Genomic DNA, 5,307 nt, shown 5'->3' with positions numbered 1-5,307 from the left:
TGAACCCAGGATGTGGAGATTGAGGTGAGCCGAGACTGAGCCACTGCCCTGCACTCCAGCCTGGGTGACAGAGCAAGACTTGGTCTCAAATAAAAGAAAAAGATTCTGGAAAAGCCTGAATCTTGGAAACAAATCTATAAATGGGAGTTCATTTGCCTAGTTTCTTTTTTTCTTTCTCAGAGTCAGTGAGCTTTTGTTTCCCCTAATACAAAAGTTAATCTCCATTGATTTCAATCTCTAACACCTTACTTTACAAATCCAACCTATACATCATGCTATTAAATTGCAAAACCTTTACTATGGGCAATGCAGTTAACTGCTTTAAATGACTTTACAGTCATCAAAGTGATAAAATGAGTTAAAGCAGGTAAAGACAGAAGCCTTCTGCTTGTCATAATTTCATATGGACCAAAATAATCTCATTGTCCCTTGCAAAACAAGAGGTTCCATTTCTAGCCATTTGAATAAGAGATGAGAATATCTACATTTGGCAATAATTCCCTCTAAAATGAAACAAATTATTATTGATAATGAAATACCAACTCAAGTACTGGACACAGAAAGGAAGGTTTAAAAATACCCTAATTTTCACATAATAAATGCTCATTGATCCTGTTATCTAAGATGGAGAAATGACCCTGGAAAGTAATTTATTTTCTATAAAATTCTATTCTGAAATCAGGAAATGATACTACAGTTTTCTTTAAAATTTGTCTCTTGAATCAAGTTTTTCAGTACGGAATTTTACATATACAGCTAATCTAAATTATTTCATTTAACTCAATTCCTCTCTCACTGGCCCATTTAATAGAATACAAAGACAATAATAACTGCTCTATACAACCCAGATGTAATCATCTTGAATACGTGTTAAAATGGTCTCTTTCCTGTCTTAGGTAGAAATCAAAGCAAAACAATTTCTTATAACTATGGAAATCTATGAATTGTTCTGGTGATTCCAAGGCAATATTTTCTGTATGTTTAATTTCAGTTGTAGGAAAAGATTGGAAGGGTTAAGAAGTGTCTGGCCAGAAAGACTCACGAATGGAACACTAAGGCATCACTTTATCACTCACCACTGGGGCACCTGGGCCAGTCTCTTCCCCATCTAGTTTTGCTTCACTGGATTATTTGCTTCACTGGAAATAATTTGCTTCATAGGAATACTTACCTCATTCTTTTGAGTTTCAAATCTGAAAAGGTAAGGGAACACAGTAAATTATAGAACACTGCATAAGGCATTATCTTTTTAAATTATACTTTGTAAAAATGAGCCCCCCAATTTCTGTAGTCACATATAGTAGGCAAAACCACACTGGTAACCTTCAATAATTGAAACTATTTACTCAATGTGATTTGAGGAGTCATCAGCAATACCTTTCCAGAAACCACAATAATTTTAAAGGCATTTAACCAATATCTCACAACTACTAGTAAATATTTATGTCTCCAGTACCCGATTATTTTCTTGGATCAATGGTTAAAGCCTTTGTGTTTTCCCATAAATGAACATCTGTGTAGGAATTGGCAGTCATTTGCAACTGAACAAAATGAAGCTAAGGGACCTTTTTTTACATAAGTTTTGAAAACAGGGGATCATGGGAACAGCATGAGTGTCCTGCATGTCTGATTACATATGTGATGCTTTATATGAGGAATGGACGGGGATGTAGGATAAAGGAGAACCACAAAATAAGAAAGAAAGCAAGTTGATCTCCAAAAGGAACCCTGATTTGGTATCATAGACTGGATGTGTAAAGTTAAACAAGTTATTGAAGCTCTCTGAATTTTAATTTCTCCATTTTAAAAATAGACTTATGAACACATATTTCAAAAAAGGTGAGATTACTAAAGAAGATAAGGTTTGTAAAGTGCTTACTTAAAACTAGAATATTTACTATAACCTTCAACATAGTACATACTTAAAAAATTTGGATTCCCTTTCCCCCACCAAAATGGTACGGGTATGTTGAATTAAGATTTATCTCCTACTGATGACTTTACTTAAAACTTATCCAGAAGTTTTCATTTCTGAGAAATCAACTTTTTAAAACAACAAATCATCAGTTTTCATAGCCAAATTTTTCTGTAACTAAGTTTCATGTACATTAATCTTTTATATATTATGTCTGATAAGTTACACTGACATCACATGGATATTAGCTGGAAGATGAATTAGCATTTATAAAAAGGTTAGAGATTAAAGTGTGTATTTTGGGGGGCTCTGAAAACTATTATGTCATATAGGCCCAAAATATTATTTATCATCTATTCGATGTAAAGTGATTCCCATAGAAAAAAATATATATATAAATTATAGAGTAAGAAAGGCACAGATTCATTGTGTCTCAGGAAGGCAAAAGCTTTCCCTTACATCACTAGATGTTGTTATTCTGGGTCATATATACTTGCCAAGTGTTGAAAAGTTCAGGTAATTATCTCTGGTTCTTAACAGGTGCCATTTATTTGTCTTCATTTTATTCTAAGTGGAGGTCATTTGATTAGTTTCTCACTGACTCTGCTAGTTCTACTGGCAGATTTTTCTCTGCATTTTTTTGGAGCAAAACCAGTTCTGAAAAGGAATATACGAATTAAGAATGCACTATTCTCATTTGATGGAACAATCTCAATCTTCTAAACTTCTTCCTTCTGGGCATTTATTTGTTTATGGTGCACCCTTGGTTTGCCCAAGAGGATTTTTTAATAATTCATTTTCCACAGCGAAACACTTTATAGATATATGGTTCCTATATGGCAGAAAACGTGTAGTAACTACAAGATTATGTGAATAAATGCTGCTTCCAGTTTGAAATTGTCAACTATGAAAAGAGTCCTAGACGCCTTTCCAAATAAGATAATCGTAAAAAGATACATTCTGCATGGTCTGTATTTTTCTGAACTTTAAAGATAAATCTGTACAATTCAATCTACGTAAGGAAAAAACACAACCCGATTTTCAATATATGTATACACACATACACCACCAAAAAACTTGAATAGCCTAACAGTCCAAAATGTATAGCTTCTGGATTCAAGGCTCTTTTCTATCTGACCCTAGCTTTCCCTTCTACTAGTAGCCCTCTGTGGTTCTTGAACCACAATTGCATTCTGCCTGTGACAGACTCGCTTGCTTGCTGTTTCTCCATTGTGAGCGATGAATGAGGTAATGCCAAAGTTAAGTGCTTTCATACCAATAAAACATTATATAGCTTATGAGTTATTATTATTATTATTTATTGCCCATTTTTTTCACTATCTAGGTCAAGTCTGATTTCTTCCACAAAGCCTTTCCTCACTAGCCGAGGTCACAGCAATCAATCTTTTTTCTAAAATCCCATCGGAAATGTGATACCTCACATGTGCCACTTAGAATGACTCATGGCCCAAAGTAGAGTGCAAGTTCAGCAATAGGAGAGGCCAAGTCACATTTATCTTTGAGTCTCCCACTGTGTCTGTTGCAAGGTCTAGAATAGAGTTAAGATTAATGCATATTTGTTGATGACTATGTGCTGTACCCAGATGTCAATTCAGGCCTTTTAATAAACAGATTACTCTTTTAAACAGCTTGTAGATTTCACTTCAGTATAGATAATTTTTTTTTTTAACTTCCAGGGAGGTTTCTCATGAAAAACCAATACAAGAACACCAAGAATTAAACAGGTATATTACCCGTTGTTTGCATGATATGCTAACATGAATGTAATTTTAAGGGTTTTTTTGTTGTTGTTGTTGTTGCTGTTGCATTACTTCAATATCTGCTCTCATTTGCCTTGCAAATTCTACCTGATACCATACAGTTCATAAACTCATGTTTCTCTGCTCAACCAATGTTTTCCAAATATCTGAGTGTGGATTAAATTGATCAGGTGGCAAACTGACTCAAATAAAAAGAGTTTCTTAGTATCATTTTATTTCAAAAACATTCCCTCTTTTATGAGTGGCCACTATTTCAAAAAAATCAATCTAGGCCATTCCAGTCTTACTGTTATGTTTTCCTTTTAATGAGGAACTTATGAAACTGGAAACTGTATTTCACATTCGAGCATCCCAGAAGCCTTCTACTCCATATCATATCCCCTCTCCTATTGTCTTTCCAATCCATTTCCTGCTGTCACCCTCTCCCATTGCCTAACCAATGCATAATCCCTTTAAAATGCAAATATTGATATTTACAATAGTGGAATTTCTTGTGTAAATAGAATTGTGAGATTTACACGGAAATGAAAATCTAGTCTTTGGAAACTGCCTCAATAGCTATCTGTGATATATATATTTTTAAACAAGGTCAGTAGGGTAGATGAAAATAGGCCTATTTATACATAAACGCAGTAGGTGGCTTTTTCAGTCATCTCTTTAGATGCAATTCAGTCCTGGTGTGGACAAGTACAGGCTCTATCTTTTCATAGCAGAATATAGTGTTACAGAAATATCACTAGATTAAAAACAAAGGCTTCAATCTTTAAAATTTGCCAAGTAATTTATTTTGTTATGAATGATTTAAAAATTAATACCATAGTTTATCATAGCTCTTTAAATATCAAATTACAATGTTTAGTTCACAATTGCCCTAAAGCTTTGGAACTTATTTTTGATCAACCATTACTTAAAAGCTGCATTTTATGTTGTTTATTATTTAAAACAAACAAACATATTAGAAAAATAAAGATCAATATGTCCCCTTTCTCTGTTATTTGAATGTCTTCAAGATAAGAAATTTCTATCCAGCACTAATTGCAGGAAAGGCTCTGGTACAATAAAAAATGTGCCAGACTGGTTTCTGGACAGAGAACAGCCTTAACTTCCTTTGCCACCTATGAGTTTCTTGTGGTTAATCTTCTTTTTGTGATGTTGTCACTGAAAGTGGCACCAGGACTGTGAATTTTACTTGACATTGTTGTGAAGGATGGATTACTAAGACACTGTAAATGATGTAAACATCTCAATAGCATTAAGAAGTCAAGCTCATGTTTATTGCAGATGTGTGGTACATCTAGACATTGCAGAGAATAAAATTATTCTTATTCAAGTCCTAATTATAAGAATTGTGCATTAAATTAGAATAAATAACTGTATTTAAACTAAAACTAAATTAAAGGGACAATAGCAAAATCCTGAAATTATTGGGTTGTTATATATTTGATGTTGTTAAAATAGGTCTTAAGAATAAGAATAACAAGGTTATTAAAATTGTCATAAGAATAACAAGGTTAGCTATTTAAATAACCCCCAAACCAAGACATGCATTGCAATATGATTCACACCACCAAAAATTGTGGTCTGGTCTAGAATTTCCACAGAATAACAGTA

Source organism: Colobus angolensis, unplaced genomic scaffold (genome assembly GCF_000951035.1).
Source record: "Colobus angolensis palliatus isolate OR3802 unplaced genomic scaffold, Cang.pa_1.0 Scaffold3, whole genome shotgun sequence".
Taxonomy (NCBI): domain Eukaryota; kingdom Metazoa; phylum Chordata; class Mammalia; order Primates; family Cercopithecidae; genus Colobus; species Colobus angolensis.
Note: the sequence above shows the minus strand (reverse complement) of the source record.